The sequence below is a fragment of the Camellia sinensis genome, chromosome 12, assembly GCF_055761805.1.
Source record: "Camellia sinensis isolate YWXY chromosome 12, ASM5576180v1, whole genome shotgun sequence".
Lineage (NCBI taxonomy): Eukaryota > Viridiplantae > Streptophyta > Magnoliopsida > Ericales > Theaceae > Camellia > Camellia sinensis.
In genome coordinates, this window is record NC_138972.1 from 122213837 (window position 1) to 122233218 (window position 19382).

At 34.4% G+C, this 19382-nt stretch overlaps 2 pseudogenes; one reads left to right on the forward strand and one right to left on the reverse strand.

The window, feature by feature from the left end:
- Positions 1-19382, forward strand: part of LOC145789121 (mannosyl-oligosaccharide glucosidase GCS1-like) — a 377152-nt pseudogene that overhangs the window by 213430 nt on the left and 144340 nt on the right.
- Positions 13502-14600, reverse strand: LOC114256808 (transcription factor MYB78 pseudogene; annotated as a pseudogene).

The window sequence follows — 19382 nt, forward strand, 5'->3', positions numbered from 1 at the left end:
AGAGGATGAAACCGACCGGCAAGTGGTTGCTACGGTTGATGCTTGGAAACATGCTGATTTCCTTTGTCGGAATTATGTCTTGAGCGGACTTGACAACACATTATACAACGTTTGCAATCCAATCAAGACAGCAAAGGAACTTTGGGAATCGTTGGAGAAAAAGTACAAAACAGAAGATGCCGGCTCAAAGAAATTTGTGGTTGGCAGATTCTTGGATTTTGTAATGGTTGATTCAAAAACTGTGATCAGCCAAGCTCAAGATTTCCAACTCATTCTGCATGACATTCACGCAGAAGACATGTCTCTCAGTGAATCCTTCCAAGTTGCAGCCTTAATTGAAAAATTACCAAAAGGCTGGAAGGAGTTCAAGAACTACCTCAAACACAAGCACAAAGAAATTTCTATGGACGAATTAATTGTGCGTTTGAGAATTGAGGAGGACAACCGCAATTCTGAAAAGCGGGCTGGTAAGCATCCTATGGAGTCTAAGGCAAATGTGGTAGAACATGTTTCAAAAACCAAGAAACGAAAGTCTTCTGGAGAAAGTTCATCACAAGGCTCTAAAAGGGGGGATAATAAAAAGTACAAGTTTAATGGCAAATGTTACATCTGTAACAAAGAGGGACATCGGGCCAAAGATTGTCGTAGCAAAGGCAAAAGCAAAAGAAGAACAAGCAAGAAGCCTGCTCAAGCCCACATGACTGAAGTGGACAATATTTCCAATGGTATAAATGATATCAATCTTTCTGCAGTTGTTTCTGAGGCAAATCTTGTCGGAAATCCTAAAGAATGGTGGGTGGACACTGGTGCTACTCGCCATATTTGTGCCGACAAAAAGATGTTCACATCTTATTCTATAGTGGACAATGGTGAACAACTCTTTATGGGCAACTCCTCAACTTCCAAAGTTGAAGGACAAGGAAAGATTATACTCAAGGTGATATCTGGAAAGGAACTCACTCTCAACAATGTGTTGCATGTACCAGACATTCGCAAGAATTTAGTTTCCGGATCTTTGTTGAGTAAGAATGAGTTTAGGCTAGTTTTTGAAAGTGACAAGTTTGTACTTACCAAAAACGGGATGTATGTAGGAAAAGATTACATATCTGATGGCCTTTTCAAGTTAAATGTAATGACCGTTGTACCCTCAGTTATTAATAATACTACATCTTCTTCTTACTTGCTTGAGTCTTCAAATTTATGGCATGGTAGATTAGGACATGTTAATTATGGATCTTTGCGTAGATTAATTAATATGGAATGTTTACCTAAATTTAACATTGATTCAAATCATAAATGTGAAATTTGCGTTGAGGCAAAATTATCTAAAACTCCTTTTCATTCAATTGAAAGAAGTACGGAACCACTTGAATTAATTCATAGTGACATTTGTGATTTTAAATCAATTCAAACTAGAGGTGGGAAAAAGTATTTTATCACTTTTATAGATGACTATACTAGATATAGTTATGTTTATTTAATTCGAACCAAGGATGATTCTTTGGAAACTTTCATTCAATATAAGAATGAAGTTGAAAATCAACTTGGTAAGAAAATCAAAAAACTTAGAAGTGATAGAGGTGATGAATATGAATCACCTTTTGGTGAGTTTTGTAAAGAACATTGAATAATTCATCAAACCACCGCTCCTTACTCACCTCAGCAAAATGGCATTGCTAAAAGGAAAAATAGGACTTTAAAAGAAATGATGAATGCCATGTTAATAAGCTCTGGATTACCTTAGAACTTGTGGGGGGAAGCAATACTTTCTGCTAATTATATTTTAAATAAAGTACCTCAAAAGAAAATAAATCAAACACCTTATGAATTGTGACATGGAAGAGTACTATCCTACAAATACTTAAAAGTGTGGGGGTGTTTGGCTAAAGTGGCTATTCCTAATCCTAAAAAGACTAAGATAGGTCCTAAGACCATTGATTGTATTTTCATTGGTTATGCCAAGAATAGTAGTGCTTATCGGTTTTTGATTCATAAATCAGAACATTCCGAAATGCATGTAAATACTCTTATTGAGTCTCGGAATGCATCATTCTTTGAACATGTATTTCCAAAGAAGACTGGACAAGAGACTAGTACTAATAAAAGATCTTTTGATGCTATTACTAGTCAGGATCAAGAACATGATCAAGAACAAGAGTTAGATCAAAATGAGGAAGAGAAGCTTAGGCGTAGTAAACGTGCTAGAACCTCAAAATCTTTTGGTCCATATTTTCTAACATATTTGTTAGAAAATGAGCCTTTAACTTTTAAAGATGCTATGTCCAGTCTTGAAGTTCTTTTATGGAAAGAAGCTGTCAACAGTGAAATTGAATCCATCTTGCAAAATCACACTTGGGAATTAGTGGACTTGCTACCAGGTTGTAAACCTCTTGGGTACAAATGGATTTTCAAAAGAAAATTGAAAGCGGATGGATCAATAGACAAATACAAGGCAAGACTTGTAGTCAAAGGTTTTAGACAAAAAGAAGGTCTAGATTACTTTGACACATACTCACCGGTTACTAGAATAACATCTATTAGAATGCTAATTGCCATTGCATCTCTATACAATCTAGAAATTCATCAAATGGATGTTAAAACCGCTTTCTTAAATGGTGAGTTAAATGAAGAAATTTACATGGAACAACCAGAAGGGTTTTCTGTTCCAGGGAAAGAAAAGAAAGTGTGTAAATTGATTAAATCATTATATGGTTTAAAACAAGCGCCAAAGCAATGGCATGAGAAATTTGACAAGGCAATGATGTCAAATGGATTTAAAATTAATGAGTGTGACAAATGTGTTTATATTAAAAACACAGATAAAGGTTATGTCATTGTATGCCTTTATGTAGATGATATGCTCATCATTGGTAGTAATAATGACATGATTAAAACTCCCAAGAAAATGTTGAATAAACATTTTGACATGAAGGACATGGGCATTGCTGATGTAATACTTGGTATGAAAATTACCAAAACATCAGAAGGATATGCTTTGTCACAATCTCATTACATTGAGAAAATACTTGACAAATTTAGCAAAGATGATGATCATCTTGCTAGAACTCCTGTAGATGTTAATTTGTATCTTTTTAAAAATGTACAGGAAAGTATTTCTCAATTAGAGTATGCCCAAATTATTGAAGGCTTAATGTACTTGATGAACTGCACTCGCCTAGATACATCTTATGCAGTAAGTAAATTAAGTAGATAAACGAGTAATCCAGGAGTAGAACACTGGAAAGCAATTATAAGGGTTCTTAGATATCTCCGATTTACTCGTAACATTGGACTTAATTATACTAGATATCCAGCAGTACTTGAAGGATACTGTGATGCAAATTGGATATTGGATCTTTACTCTTAGTGGGGCGGCTGTATCTTGGAAATCTTCCAAACAGACTTGTATTGCTAGGTCTACTATGGAATCTGAATTCATAGCTTTAGACAAAGCAAGAGAAGAGGCAGAATGGCTTCGCCACTTCCTTGAAGATATTCCAATATGACCAAAACCGGTGCCTGCTATATGCATACATTGTGATAGTCAATCAGCAATTGGTAGAGCACAGAGTCATATGTATAACGGTAAGTCTCGACATATTCGTCGTCGACATAATACCGTAAGACAACTACTCTCTAATGGAATTATGTCCATAGAATATGTTAAGTCTAAAGACAACATAGCGGATCCACTAACCAAAGGGTTAACAAGAGAGTTAGTTGAGAATTCATCGAGGGGAATGGGACTAAAGCCTATTAAATAAGAGTTACCACAATGGCAACCCAACCTAGTTGACTGGAGATCCCAAGATCTAGGTTCAAAGGGACAACTGAGTTGTGAATGACTCAGAAGGATCACTAGGGAGTTTATCTCCTACCCAGTTCTTTGATGAAATAGTGATGTCTGCAGCGGTTAGGTTAAGTAATACTTTTAATGATTCTTATATCTAGATAAACCTAGTGGAGTATGGCAGGATTCTTTTCATAAGAATCACCTATGTGAGTGTGAACTAGGCCGGTTCTATAAGATTTGTGAAGGGCTACAAGTCTTTAGAGCACTCATGAAAGACCAGGTTGTTCAGGGCCAAAATAAACACAATAGTGAGAACTAAACTGTGTCCGGAGATATACTGTGTGAGTTCTATTGTCTTGGTTTACACAAACGGCTGAACAGTTCAAGACATCATGTTTACTGGTTAGCTAGTGAATCCGATAGTATCTCACAAGGGAAGGTTCAAAGCCAAAAGCTACCTATCCTTTGTAGAATATTTCCAATTTCTGTACTCTCTGTATTTACATCATGTTGTTGCATTTTCTCTCTGTCAATTTCATTCATGTGGGGGATTGTTGGAAAATTTATAAAGAGGTAGTTGTGAATTGAAATAGACTCCATTTTGAATGAAAGGGTGTAACCTTTCATGGTGTCTTTTTGCTTTAAAGGAAGGACCAAACCTCCATTTGAATGAAAGGGTGCAAACCTTTCATGGTGTCTCTTTATTTTAAAGGATGGGGTATATCCCTTCTTCATACCTTTTCTATTCAAATTGAATAGGTGCCAACAAAGCCTATATAAAGGCAGCCTCATTCCAATTTTGATGGATTCCGAAAATTCATTTTCCTTGCCTTCATTTTGCTCTCTTGCGTCCTTTATGCTTCATATTATTTTAGGAAAAATTTCAAAGAGTTATGGAACACAAGGTTCTGGTTCGTCGAACAAATTTGTTTGAAGTGCTACTACAAATTTGTGAAGATCATTGTATCCTGGGAGATAGACGCCACATAACCGTAAGCACCGTAGCGGGGCGAATCTGTCTTAAGGACAGAGTGTCGCACACTCGACTTTGTCTTTAAATTATTGATTCGGTTCAACAAAATAAATTCTGTAAGTTTTATTTTATTTTGTTTGAATTATTTTAAGTTATTTTATTTACATAGAAGATTGTTCCAACACAATAAATAGTTAGATTTAGATAATTAAAAAGAACACACATGGTAAAATATATAAGGGAAAATGCAAGCCTTACTTGGTCACAGAGCATAACTGTTCGTTCATCAAAATTTTCAACACTAAAATTGTGAGCCCTGTAAAGATAACAAAGAAAATCAGTCTTACTAACAACAAAGAAGTGGACATGACTTAATGAAAGGGCATAGATGGAGAGAATTGGGATAATTAATTTTCTAGAGGGAATAAATAAGCATATGGGTTAATGAAATAATAGCGAATAATTTTGTAAGTGACACAATTTGATGTTGTGTATAGCATGAAATTTCTATATTGGTATAAATTTTTTGGACTTTTACTGTTAAACTGCAAGTTAAAAGCAAAGGAGCTCCTGGCCTTCAAAACCTAAAATGGCCTTCTGAATAAAGCCATGTTCAACCTTTGGGAAATTATCAGTCTAACCATCGTTGCTTGCTTGCTTTTATATAAATGTTTTTCCTTAACATTGAGCAAGTGTTGGCATATACATATTTCCTTGGATATCATTGGACATTGGTTAGATTTGATGAATGTTGATGGATGGATTCCACGTGAACAGATTTTGGGTGATGATGCTCGAAGGTGATTTGAGGCACTCGAGCAAGCGATGTAATGAGTTTGGGATTTCAAAAATTTTCATTGACAATTAACATATTTCTTTTTCTATCTTTTTTGCAGTAAGGTCCCTGAGGAAAATATTATTCAGCATCCAACAAATGGAAATCCACCAACACTATTTCTGGTTTTGCGGGGTTAGTTTGTATCTCTCAATTGAATTTTGCTATTTCTTTGTGTGAGAATTTTCTTTTTCATCATGGCATTTTAGGGATTCAGCCCATTATTTTCTTGTTGAGGAAAATCTTACCCTTGTGAGTTGATGGTGACACTTGAGTTAGTGCAAGTGTGTATATTCATGTAGCACTTATCCAATTTATCTTTCAGATGATTGTTCATCACTGGAGCATTACATACTAAAACTTTAGTTTTGAAGTTCGTGTTTGTTTTCTTCACCAACCACTTATTTGTTGGACCTATGGTTATATACTTGAAAAATGGTATGCCAAACAATTCACCTTACAGAGCTGAGCAAATTATTGGAATTCTGGAAAGCTAGATGGATTGTATGGATAAATAAACAGGAGAATCAGGGAAGATATGCCAAATATTACCTTGTCTCACACACATTACACTTGCTTTAAATGCCAACAGAACCTATAAACTACTGCACACACTGAGTTGTATTAACCAAACATTTTGAACAAGTTGCTCTAATAAGCCTCAATATACACTGACATGAGAATTTAAAACTCCTTTACCAGGCAACAATTAGAGTATGGAATCTGACAATTTTCCTGATGTTCTAACCATAAACCAAATGTAAAAACATTTTAACAAAAACAGGAAACAGTAACATTGTGGCATATCAGGTTCAATGACAATCAATCATACTAAAAATGTTCAAGTACGAATGTCGCAAAACTGGAAATAGTAACACTGTTGCATATCTGGTTCAATAACAACAATAATACTAATAATGGTTCAAGAAGGAATGTCATACGGAAACCCTAAACCCTCTCCCTCTAACAATAACAAGAATGATAAGCACAGAAATCTGATTGCTTATACACCACAGCCTTCTCTCTCTCCCTTAGAAGTTAAACCCAAATGAAAGCACTAAAACTGAAACCATACAAATATACATAAATGTGCCACTGGTTTTCCATACATAATGCCTAAACGAAGCCCCGTTACAAAGAAGGAATGAGATAACATTACCATGTATATGAATGGATGCTCAATAAACTTTGGTTACAGTTTTTTTTTTTTTTTCCTTCTTTTCTTTCTTTAGATACTGTTGTTGTTATTCTTAATATTGCATGCATTTACATTGTCACAATTAAAATCAAACACAAACAACAGACAACAATAGTGCAAGTCAGGATTTTGTAATTTCTAGAGTCAATACATTTTTTCATAAGTTAAAGATAATGTTTTTTTTCAACAACATCATTGCTATTTCGATCTTTCAAATGATAAGCAGCAACCAAAAAGCCATAATCAGAAACAGAAAAGCAAAATAAAGCTTAGGTTTACACATATATATGTATATATTAGCAACAAAACAAAGATCAAGATCGAGCATTAGGTACTTTATCAAAACAAACAAACGAGAGAGAGAGAGAGAGAGGGAATGTTTATCACGGACGAGAGACCTCAAAAACGATCCAAAAGAAAACAGAAAAGAAGAAGCGATCCAAGAGAGAACAGAAACGAAAAACCAGAGAGTATGAGAGATTGAAGCAAAATTGAGTTGCCAGAAAAGGTGAAACATATGGGATAATTCTACACGTCAAGAATGATTAGAGAAAAATAAAAGTCATTTGTTAGGAGTTGTAACCATTAGAATCTGTATTGGGCTTTTTTCCAAGGCAATCACATTTCAAAGGCCCATAGTCTTTCTACAACAGTCATATGTCTTTGTCATGAAATAGGCTTTAAGTCCATTTAAATTCTCTAACGAACAGCATCAAAGTCTAATACCCAGGCCCTGAGCTGAGTCGACTAAATAGGGCTCCCTAGCCCATGAACCTAGCTACTTGCTCTGGCACACAAATTACAATAGATATCATGGTTCTATTAGGTGGCGACACATTGTTATGTGGATCAATATTTTAGTAGGGAAAAAAAAAAACCATTCTAAATATATAGTTTTTTTATATTAAAATTTAATTTGTGTACTTTTTTTTAAAAGTGATTTAACCATTAAATTACTTAGTTAAATATCGCAATTTTATAAAGGCCAATGTGGGAGCCAGAAAATTATAGGTATTAGCTTATTGGGCCTAACCCAAACAAAGCCTACAAAGATCCAGCCCAAATAAATATCACACCCCCCGTCTATATAAAGGGGGGGCATCCCAAGTGAAAGGTATGTCTGTTCTCCCTCCACCACACACACACACCCCTTCTGATATACATATATACTATTTCTTGATTCAAGGGCTAACTTCATCATCGGAGTACTCCCGGCCAGCAACCCCGGTTGGGTAGCACCGACTATATTCCTCATTGCGGATCTACAGGGGTGAAGCTCTTCTCTTCGCTGGATCTCTACAACATCCATGTGAGAGGATATTTCATGGTCTCACAATTGGCGCCATCTGTGGGAACGACTGAATGAGATCAACGAAGAACACAACAAATATACTGCTGTAAGTAAACATATACTGGTTGCTTTGAGGTCAGTGCACTTTCTACAAAAGCAAAACCAATCCCAAGTAATACGGCCCACAACTAGGTTTTTGGCTTCTTTCATTTTGATTTTGTTTTTTGCTAAAGTTCAGGTATACATATATATATATATATATATATACACACAGATCTATGTATGTATCTATTTATGCTCACAGATTTGATCAAAGCATCGTTGAGTATTAATATTGCTTAGAAAGGTTGTCAAAACAAGATGAGGTTAGTAATTGTTTTTCTCTCTCTAAAAATGGGTTTCACACCTTTATTGGTACAAACATCTTTTCGGCAATTCAACACATCTGCTTGGCTAAATTAATACATGTGTCTATCTATTTATTTATTTATTCTTTGTTTCACAAAGCATATCTTGAAGATGATTCTTCATATATATGCACATGTACACAAGTTGGGTTCACTTTTTCTCTAATGGCTTCCGTTGATGCCAATCCAAACCTCGGCAAAACCAAAGATCAAAGGTGTTGCATGCATAATGCAGTCTTGCCGACCACATTCTCAGCAAAGCCAAATTCAAAGAGATGCCGACCAAGTGATTCGGTACATCATGAAGCTAAGAAAAGTTTCCAACCACATGATCGGCTGCAAGTCGGCCTACACTGAATAAGGGAAGCTGTTTTTCTCTTTGAAAGAATTTATTTGTATATTTCTAGTCTACGTATAAGTGTGTATACTAGTTTTTTAATCAAACCCAAAAAGCATGAGCATAGATAAAATATAAATATATATATATATATATGTCGCAAAATTATGGGTTGCAAGTTTTCTCTCTCTAGGAATTGATAAAAAAAAATATTATGTCAGACTCCGAATAGCACTGGTTGACAAAATATGTAACAAAGCCATCATTTTCCAAAGAACTTATTTTCATTTATGCTTCTATATGTATGAATGCACCCATGTCGAAATATTATATTATTAGTTGATCTTGCTGGGAAACCTTTCAACAAACATATTGCTCGGTAATTAATTACTTTCTCTCACTAAAGAACCAAGGTTAACCAATTGTAGTAGTGCAACTTGTGAATTGGCAGTCTAAGAGTTTATTTATATATTATACATTACATGTATTGCGAAACATTTGTCAGTTGTAGGTGCTTTTGAGAAGAATCAAATGAGTTTCAATGTTGTCTCTATACAAAGACACCTCAGCAACCACACTGCCGATGAATATATGTAATTTCTATCCAAAATTCGAATTAATGTGAATCTTGAGGGCGATGCAATTCAATCGAAGTGATATTCTGCCAAAGCACCAAGCTAAAGTCGCCGGCCAAGTATTCCGGCTGGCACAACCGAAAGGAATTGCCGACCAAGTGTTTCACACTAAGTTGCTGACCAATGTGTTTCGGCGAGCCAAAATAGTTGCCGACCCACCTATCTCAGCCACAATTTATCTTGCAAGCCTTGACAATTTCTCCACTCTGAAGAATCAGTCGGCTATTGAGCCCATGCATGTGCATTTTGACAGTATTACAACTCATAAAAGATTGCTCGGCAAAGATACAAAGCTACTCGGCATCTCTTCCACCTTTCTCGGCAATCCTACTCGGCCACACATATGTCCACTCCACAACATTGGACATTCTCGGAACAACTACAATTATTAATTTATTCACCTCCAGCAAAAATCTCATGATTCACTTCTCGAAAGTACAAAATTGCTTGGCGCTACTATTCGGCAACATTGCTTATCAAACTCCGCAAATTCGGCATATCATTCGATATCTTATCGACTATTAGTTCTCTGCATATTATCTCGGCTTCGGCAACTTATTCGGCAAGTATTCGAAAACATCACACCGCGATATTGCTTATTCGGCTAACATTTATTACTCGGCAGGATTGCTCAAATCACATTTCTTATTCGGCAACACTTCTTGAAAGTACTCACATGCATATCATTCGGCATCTTATCAACTATTAGTTCTCTGCATATTATCTCGGATTCGGCAACTTATTCAGCAAGTATTCGAAAACACTACACCGCGATATTGCTTATTCGGCTAACATCTATTACTCAGCAAGATTGCTCAATCACATTTCTTGTTCGGCAACACTTCTTGAAAGTACTTGCATGCATATCATTCGGCTGCCACCTGAATTGGCACAATTTGCTCTCCAAAATCTCGGCACTACTATCTCGGCATGAAACTAGCATCTTGGCTTACCGAAATCCACATCTAAACCTACCACAGGATTCACATCGGCTCAAAGAGTCCAAACCCACCAACCTGAGGAACCAGAAGTAACCAAAGCCCGCCGAATGTTACGAAACGGATCACATGTGCCGAAAACCGAAATTTACGAAGCTGTCAAAATCAAATTTTGGTTATACCAGCGTGAAGTACTCATTGAGACGAGTCCAACGCAACAAACCGCATCTTAATCAGAGCTAAAACGAAGCCATAAGAGCTAATAGAAGTTTGCCTAGAAAATCATCTATCGTTGCTGGAGAAGACAACTTGGAGTTGGCCAACATAACAAATTATTCGGTGGATTGCGGCTAAGTTACATCTCATAATAGCCAAACAATTAAGTTTAAATATATAATGTGCAAAATACGAGCATAAGTCTTTGTCTTGATGCAGTAGTTCAGTGTTCTTTATCTCCTAAAGCAGGGGTTCAAGTCTTGTTGACCCCATTTATCCTTATTTTTTATTTTTTCCAAGCCATGAGAGAAATTATCCAGAGATTTGCGGAGCAAAAGTCTCAATCGATCTAAGCTGTTAGATCTATTTTGGCTATAATTACGCCATCAGGAGTCTGATCACAGCAATCCAATAGTCCTTTCCAGCTATCTGACGCTTTCCGAGGCCATCCGTACAGTCAGAATTTACAAATTCAGCACAAAATAAATATATACATATATATTAAATAAATAAACAAATAAATTGCAGATTTGTTTCCGATATCACCAAGCACCTTACTTTGTCTCGGCTTCATTCTGATATCGCCACGGCACCAGATAGGGGCACGGAATCCGTTTCAATTCATTATCGGCTTACTCGGCAATTTTGGCCCAAGTCAATTTTATTCCTTCCGAATAACAAATCTTATTCAAAAGCAATGGGGCAAATATACGTTGGACAAGAAGCTGAACTCCACTAAATTGGCAACCACTGCCGACCAAGTTCTTAGCAAACCTAACCCCGAAGGAATGCCGACACGCCGTCGACCAAACGATTGGCACAATCGCCGACCCAAGTGTAAACGGACACCGATGTTTTGACACTAGTTACTCGACAGTGCATCAACTATACCCAGCAAGATTATTCGACCATTATTAAACTCAACATTATGCATGATCATTATTCGGCAGTGCATCAACTCTATTCGGCTAAGCAACATTATTTGTCAACTTTATGCATCGTCAAACTTTATGCAGCAACATTGACCACAGTATTCGGCAACTTTATTCACCTAACAACATTATTTGGTAAAACATTTGCCCACTAGGACATCAGTCAATTTTCCGCTTTCCAATTGGGGCACATCAGCCGATCATCATCTCGGCACCTTTGATATGCATGAATACTCGGCCAACTTGGTACAAACATTACAAGGACGATTACTTGAGTTACAAACTTCTGCTCCTTTTCACATAGCTTCAAGCAAGCGCCCGTTTTGAGGCAATACATTACACACTTGGCAGACAGCAGTTTCCATATTTGTGCGCGCCGTCATTTTACCAAAGCCGAACCTTCCCTGCAACATAGGGCAATGGGAATCTACATTCCTTCCGACTAATGCCTTGCATTCGAAAGCAAAGGAGCAAGTCTACCTTGGACTAAACGCAAACTGAGCAACTCGGCAATTAAATAGTTGGCCCAATATCTACTTGGCAATTCCATATAAGCGGAGCAATTTTATTGGTGATTAACGCGTCCACCTTATTCGATACATGATACATTATTCAAAGTCCTTGCTACTTTGGCACTTAGTTGCCACTTAAAATCAGCAAAAGTCTCCGAGTACAGCGCAATCTTCGCACTCGGCACAGAGCGCCGTTAGCAAAGGCCCACATCCTTGCCCGGGGTTATAATACCACAGGTCTACACCCTCACCCGGGGGTAATAATACCGTGGTCCAATTTTTGACTGATATATCTACCTTATTTAATCTATCTTATTTGGTTTAGGTAATCATTTCCGTGTTCGGCCTATAGAAATATTTCTAGCTCGGCATAAAAGTCCATATTTGGAAGCAATCTTCGCACTTGACAAAATACTGCACCCATGCCCGGGAGTTATAATACCGTGGCCTATGCCCATGCCCGGGGGTTAGAATACTGCGGCCTACACCCATGCCCGAGGGTTAGAATACCGCGGCCTACACCCATGCCCGAGGGTTAGAATACCGCGGCCTATTGTTATGATTTATTTGTATTCCTTTCTGGGTTTTAGCTCAATCCCCTTGATCTTATGATCAACATATATACATTTTTACATACATTCAAGACATACGTACATTTATACATGCATTCAAGCATACATGCAGTCATTCATTCACATATTTTATTCATTTATCCAAAGTGTTCTTTATCAAAAAACCTAACAGCTATTTGAACAGTGTAACTTGGCAAGATAAAACTCTCATTCTTTCTACCGCAGACAATGAAAGTTTTGGGACAATTGTGGGAGCCAGAAAATTATAAGTATTAGCTTATTGGGCCTAACCCAAACAAAGCCTACAAAGGTCCAGCCCAAATAAATATCACACCCCCCGTCTATATAAAGAGGGGGCATCCCAAGTGAAAGGTATGTATGTTCTCCCTCCACCACACACACACACCCCTTCTGATATATATATATATATATATATACTATTTCTTGATTCAAGGACTACCTTCATCATCGGAGTACTCCTGGCCAGCAACCCCGGTTGGGTGGCACCGACTATGTTCCTCATTGCAGATCTACAGGGGTGAATCTCTTCTCTTCGCTGGATCTCTACAACATTCATGTGAGAGGATATTTCATGGTCTCACAGCCAAGAATGAGAAAAACTCATTTTACTAGTAATATGTAAGTTTCAAATCTTAAAAATAAACAAAAAAACAAAAATACTTATTTATCAAAAAAATAAAACTACATTGATCACATTTCCCTCTGTTTGTTGCTATGCTTTCATTCATATCAACTAATTAAGCAAGTTGAGGTCGTTAATTTTAGGATTAGTTGAAGTGCATCTAAACTGATCACACACTCGGTTTTTTTAAAAAAAAAAAACTGATTAAGCAAGTTGGTTTTAATTAAAGGTGTAGTGATAATCAAAGCTGGTGTTGTTGGTGTAACCTTCTTCACCACCATCATAATATAGCATGGTGTCTACTGATCCCCAACCACCACCACCACCACCACCACCAGCTAACCGGGAGGCTTTTCTATACTCCATAGTTTCTTCTTCTTCTTCTTCAGCATCATCAAACATGTCCTGTTCACAACAAGCATTATTCCTATCCGATGTCAGTCCAGTGCCCCCGAAACAACCTCCCCAATCAGTTAAACTCGAAATATTGAGCCAGATATTCGCCAACACATGATCACTATCACAATCAGTGAAAACAGATTGTTTCTCCAAGAATTGTTGCTGCGATGATGAAGCGATCATCCATGTCTCTGTTGCAGAGGAATCATGAATGGAGGTAGGCTCGGCCATGGAACTTAATGCGTCTGATTCGGCTTGGATTTGATCCACCAATCTGGGCAGCAAAAAGTTTCGAATTGTGTCTCTGAACTCATAACTGTTTACGTCGCAATTGAGTTGCTTTGCTTGCTTCTGAATTCTTGTTCTCCAATAGTTCTTTATCTCATTGTCTGTCCTTCCGGGTAACTGCTGAGCTATCTTCGACCACCTTCCAACATGTCAATAAAAAAAAAATTAATAAAGACAAATTACAGTGATTTTTATATATGTATAATTTTCTCAAAAATATATAAATATGAATACCGATTTCCCCAACGCAAGTGGAGGTGGAGAATGAGAAACTGTTCTTGAAGGGTGAGGTTTCCGCGTCTGACATCGGGACGTAAGTAGTTCAACCACCTTAATCTGCAGCTTTTTCCTGTTCGATTCAGACCTGTTTTTGCTTTATAAGTTACTGAAACAAACATATATAGGCAGATGGAAGGGAAGTGAAGTAAAAATGATATTTTTATCGGCTAATATAAACTGCATGACTGATACTGATACGTATTTTGATACTGTTATTTAAAATTATGATGACGGGGATAATACCTGCACATTGAGCGACAGAGTTCCAAGGGCCTTCACCGTAGATGGTAATATAATTGATGAGCTTCGAGTCCTCTTCTTCAGTCCATGGACCTTTTCTAATAAACTCCATTATATATATCACTTCTTCACTCAGAGACAGAGAGAGAGAGAGAGAGAGAGAGAGAGATAGAGGTAGGGGGTTACGGAGTTTTTTTAGAGAAGACTGGTTGGTTCCTTGGAGTTTCGAGTAGCACGTTGTGGAATTTTATAGTCGCAGAGGACGTACAATTTCTGTGAACTATGGATGGTACGTATTTGGGAGTCTATTATTTCCAAAAATAATATTCTTCAACGGAGATGATATAAAAGTATATTTTTTTAGATTCGGTGATATGTTAAGAATTTAATTGATTAATAATTGGAGAATTTTTAACCATCAACAAATCATATTATTGATATTGAGGTCTCGTTTGGCACGTGTTTGTTTTAGCCTAAAAATTAAAAAGTTTTTAAAAAAATCAAAAAGTATAAAACTCATATCAAAAAGTCAAATATTTTATTTTTTTTCTACTTTTTACACATATTTTCATAAAAAATCAAAATTCATTCCAAACATACTAGTTTTTTTTACCTCATATTTTAGCCAAAAAATAAAAAAATAATTAAAATAGTATGTTCCCAAACGAGACCTGAATTTAAAAAGTGGGTCTAATTTTTGGACCCGAATTACAAAACTCATTTCTTAATTATAAAACTGTTAGTGTTACAATATTCTAATATTCTAATCACTTTTGTAAAATAGAATATTATAATTTTTATATTGAATTGGCTTCTTAATCCATAGTAGAGTGGAGCTGTTGTTGGGTTATGTGAGGTTTACGTGAGCTCACTTTAAACGATTTGAATTATTTATTTTATTCGATTATGTTTTCACATTAATTATAATAAAAATTAAATTAATTCAATAACCTGGCTTACAATTCTATCATAACAAAACATAGATGGAGAGGAGTTGGACAAAAAGAAAATTGCTTAATTTCTCAAACAATTGTCCAAAAGATAAATGGAGAGTACATGAAAGACACATGTTTATGTGATTATCAAATATTATTTAAGATTAAAAAAATGTATATTTTTAAATAAATAACATTTGATAAGTATGTATATTACTAGTAATTAAGTAGTACTTTAAGTATTCTGATGTACTTAAAAAATATTATATATTTTTTGAAAATTAATGGCCATCAAATTTCCTTTATGTACTTAAACTTTTTTTGTTCTCATTCAGAGCCTAGAATTTATATTATATTTTTTGCTTGGGTGAGAATGAATATTATAAGTAAAGCAATATTATGGAATAATAGTACTTGATGTTATACATTAATTAATACAGGCTAAGAAAACTAATCCAAAAAAGTTTTTTAAAAATTTGTTTTGACGAATAGATATGCTACAGCAAATATGTGGAAACGAAAAATAGGTATCATATTCTTTCTTCTTTTTTGAATTCACAAAGTTCCTTATTCAAATTATTCCTTCCAGCTTTTTGAATGAATTATCGAAAAGCTCAAGAGCTTTTTCAAATATATCTTGACTTTAATTATACAATACATTAGACTACCATAATTGTCTATCCCTAATCTTCTCTCAAGGTAAATACAAGTTCCTCAGCAAGAAACTCTTTGATCCTTTTTTTATGGAGATGAAACTTAAACTACGGTTTATTAACCCCTCTATCTCCTTTTCCTTTAAAAAGGAAATAAGTCTACAAACGCATAAATCAATCACAGAATTAAATATGGAGAATATTTTTCATTGCCGACAACTATTTTTGATGAAATTTGAATATGAATAAGATTATTGCAATAGGTTTGTAAGGATAAATTATACCAAAAATTACATGGGATGAAGAATTATATATTAAGATTATTGAGATAAGTTATCTTATAGGAAAGTATTAAATAGAGGAAGTTATTATGCTTGGTGAGGATGAGATAAAAAAATAAAATAATTTTTTACAATTGGATGAAGGAGATAAATAATTTGGAGATATGCCTAATCCCTTAATGCTACAATTTCAATTAACATTATTTATTCCCCATTTAATCCTTCACACTAATATTAAAATTATTGCTAAACAAAAATCACTAAAAAATATATCAGACCCAATGTTCCTCCTCATCCCTTATCCCCTTCCTTACAGCAACTCAAATGATGAAAGTCAAGAAGGCTTCGTCAACACCATTATTTGACTTGTTACAATTTACTGAAGTCATTTATTGCAATATCACTCCAATGATTATTATGTTATTTTGGTACGGTCAATACTCATTTTAAATTTTGATCATTGAATTTTCTCTTCAAAAAATCTAGTGATCGTGATCGTCCTAGTGATGAGGTAAATTGGTGCCGAATTCGGCACAAATCACAAGATTTGGCTTTGTCAAAATTTGATAGTTTTTATTTTTATTTTGTATGAAGACATAATTAAAAATGAATTTGGTTTAAGAAGTTAATACATTATTAGAGTTGCTCTTATCTCATGATGATATAAAGAGTTTGTTTGGAATAATTTAACTATGCTGCTTATAAATTTTTTTTTAATCCTTAAAGCGTTTGCCAAGTTATTTGATACTAATTTTACTTATAACTTATTATGTAGATAAAAATAATTTAAATAAATTATCTAAAAATTGTGGGAGAAATATTTTTATTTTTTATTTTTAATTATGAATTTTTAACTTATTATAAGTTACTATAATTTTTAACTAGTGTTTGATTATGTAATCAAGTTATGTTCTTTTCCTCTCTTTTTTTCTCTTTTTTTTTCTTAAAGTTATCTTCTATCCTCAATGGGCAAGCTCATGATACTTTTGACAGGAAGGCTATGGTCTTGTTTGGTTTGTTTTTCTAAAAAAATTTTGAGAAAAATTCTCTACAAATAAATTTTTAAGAGTAATCAAAATAAACAAATTTTTTCAAAAAAAATCTCAAAATTTTGTTTAGTTACCTACTTTCCAAAATCACTCTCTCTCTCATACACATCAAATCAATCATTTTTTTTAAAATTCTCTCTCCAAAATAATTTTTCAAAACCGTTTCTGAAAAAAGACAAACCAAACAAGTTTTCGTACTTTTTATCTCAAAAACTAATCTACAAGGGGTTGGATTGTTATAACTGTAGGTCTCACCCATAACTTGTTTGGTTATAATTTAGGAGGGGAGAGTAATAGTTCGAAGGGCTTAATAATCCTCCTCAATAGAAGGATTAACTTGACTGAATTTTGGATGAGGTTAAGAAAATAATAAGCGGATTGACCCTATTTTATATAAAAAAATTTATTTATTTTTATTTTTTGCCACGTGCACCTGTTTGTTTTAGTTTTTTTAATATAGAAATAATTTTTTTATTTATTTCATATAAAAATAATTGAACAATCCCATCACTAATCATCTCTCATACTATCATTGTAACAAATACACTTTTACTTAATTCTCTCACTAACAATTCCCATATTAATAATCTCTTCACTAACCCTCTTTCCACTAACAATCACATCCGAATTAATCCGCCAAACAAACGTGGCCGAAGTTTTAACCGTTTTAGGAATGTTGTCATTCAAGTAATTGGAGTCAACGGTTTCATTTGAAAAGTGGGTTGATTTTTTGATTTTTTAATTTTTTAACTATTTTAGGCTGGGGTTAAAAAGTTCGTTTAGGTTAGACTTTTTGACTTTTATGTGAGAAAAAATGAAATGATTATTATTTGAATGTAACATTTTATTTTATTAACTTTTTAGTCTATTTTAAATCATGCCAACCGAGGGCAACGAGTCCCATAAAGTTTGGATAGTTCTTTGGTTGGTAATTGTATTTTTAAATATTTTTTGGGTAAATCATAAATACACTTCTTAAAATTTGTTTAAAATACAATTTATCTTATATGATTCTAAAAATTATATCTTACCTCTTAAAGTTTTTAATTTCATAACACATGACCTTTTTTATTTATGAATCATCAAGTCAATTAACAGTTTTTAATGATGTTAAAAATTTATTTTAATTAGTAATTCAAGTAATTTTATCATTTTATATAAGAGCAGTTAGAAAATTTTATTTTTTAATTAATTTTGCTAAATGTAAAATTCTAATAGGGGGATATGTGTAATTTTTTAAACTATATGGAGTAGTTTGTATTTTAAACAAATCTCAAAGGGTGTGCTTATAATTTACTCTCTCTTCTTTTTTGTATTTTTTGTATTTTTTTTTTTTTTGTTAGCTTCCTTTGTTTTTAGTGAGTTTTAAAAGAAATTTTTTTTTTAATTTTAAATTCTATTAAATTATATATATTTTAAAATTTGCTATAAAAAATTCAAAAAAATAAAATAAAATGTGATATTTTGAACCCCTCCCAAATCGATCCAAAAACGATTTGGCAAGTTAGTTTCGGGTTATTTTAGCCACAAAAGACAAAATATGCTATTTTAGCCATAACAAACAAAATATCACATCCAACCCATAATTATTACACTCTTCTCTCACAAAAAAAAGTCAAAAAAGTCAAAAAGCCAAAAAGTCCTTCCCAAACCAAGCTTTTTAGCCCAAGCTAAAATAGCCAACAAAGTCAAAAAGTCAAAAAGCCAGCCCACTTCCCAAACGGAGGCTAATTTGATTTCTCACTCCAAATTGGGAACTGGACCAAAAAGGCAAAACATAAAAGAATCTCTCTCTTTTAACATACCCTAACTTTACATATATTTATTTATTTACTATAAAAAATAAAACAATTCCACATCAAGCATTTTGCTTCTACAGTAAATTAATTCAATCAATTGAAGTAGTAATAGAGTAGTATATGGATATATCCCATTTAATTTTTGTTAAGAGCAAAACACAAATTTAAACCAAAGGC